Below are 1,660 nucleotides of genomic sequence, written 5' to 3' on the forward strand. Positions count from 1 at the left end.
AACAGACATATGGCCTGATCCCACTTTAATGACAGGGTTTCTCTCTGTGAAAACGCAGGGATCTGTCTAGGCGGCTGCTACGCCCGAAATGTCACCGGCGGTTATATTTGAAGGAGGAGGCTTGAGGCAATATTTTTATTTCCTTTTGGTCCTCTGCGCTGCTGCAGAGCTTCAGCGTGGGGTGTGCAAGAGGCAGCCAAGCAGTGATTCTCTCTCATCATTGATGTTTCTCTCTCTCTCTCTCTCTCTCTCTCTCTCTCTCTCCCCCTCTCCCTTCCTCTCTGAAATCAATAAAATATATATTAAAAAAAATTAGCAAGTACAAACACCACCCGCCCAGTTAAAGTTGAACGTCAGGTAAACAACAAAAATGTTGGTCTACGTATGTCGCACACAGGCACGGGGACGTACTTCTGCTAAAGAAGCACCCGTTGTTGGTGTGATGCTCGGACGTAACTGGGCATTGTGAGGTGGGTTTTCCAGTCTTGTTTTCGTTTTTTAAGCTGCTCACCCAAACTTCCCCAGCCTGGCCGGCCTCGGACGCGATGAGCTTGCTTAAAAATGACGCTGTCTCCGGCCTGCACATCTCCCGACGCAGGACCAGACACTACCGTCCGAGGGATCCAGGGAGCTGCCGCTTCTCTGCTGTTGGGTTTCGGGTTCGGTGCCCACTGCCCCTCGGCCACAGGGGGGCAGCGATCCCCTGGCTGAACCCACCCCCACCCCCAGCAGGCGCGCGGAGACTGTGCCTCGGCGCCCTCTGCCGGCGGCTCCTGCCTGCACAGGCGGGGGAGGCCCAGGGCGCGGGCTCCAGGACCCGCCAGGCCCTCTCCTCCCACCTCTCCCCTGCCCAGCCTCTGCCCTCACCGCTCACCTCCTCCCACCTCGCACCAGGGGAACCCCCCCTCCTCTCTGATTCCTTCCTCACACCAAACGCTCAGCCTGGCTCCGCGCTGACCAATGTGGGGGAGAGGGGGCTCCTCCAAGCGGCCGAGCCCACAGTTCCCGGGGCACAGCCAGCGCCCTCCTGCCCCATCACCCACGCCATCCAGGTCCCCCACTGGAGTGCCCTGAGCTCGTGCCCATGTGAAGCTGCTGCTAAGCCCTGGCATTGCCTTGGCCAGTCTGCAGTGGCTCCTTTTTTTAAAATATATTTTTACTGATTTCTGAGAGGAAGGAAGAGGGAGAGAGATAGAAACATCAATGATGAGAGAGAATCATTGATCAGCTGCCTCCTGCACACCCACTACTGGGGATCGAGCCCGCAGCCTGGGCATGTGCCCTTGACCGGACTCGAACCGGGGACCTTTCGGTCTGCAGATTGACGCTCTATCCACTGAGCCAAACCAGCTGGGGCTGCAGTGGCAGCTTTTAAGAGAGGGTGGCTTGTCCTGGCCAGGGTGGCTAAGTGGATGGAGCCTTGGCCCGCAGGCTGAAGGGTCTGAGGTTGGATTCCGGTTAAGGGCAGGGACCTCGGTTGCAGGCTGGATCCCGGAGAGCGGGAGGCAACCACCCGCTGTGTCTCTCTCACAGCAACGTGTCTCTCTCTCTCCTCCGCCCTTCCACTGTCTAGAAAGATCAATGGGAAAATACACTCGGGTGGGAGTGAATAAAAACTACAATAAAATCTTGTTTAAAAAAAGAGAGGGGCTTGCTTATT

The sequence above is a fragment of the Myotis brandtii genome, unplaced genomic scaffold, assembly GCF_000412655.1.
Source record: "Myotis brandtii unplaced genomic scaffold, ASM41265v1 scaffold693, whole genome shotgun sequence".
NCBI lineage: Eukaryota > Metazoa > Chordata > Mammalia > Chiroptera > Vespertilionidae > Myotis > Myotis brandtii.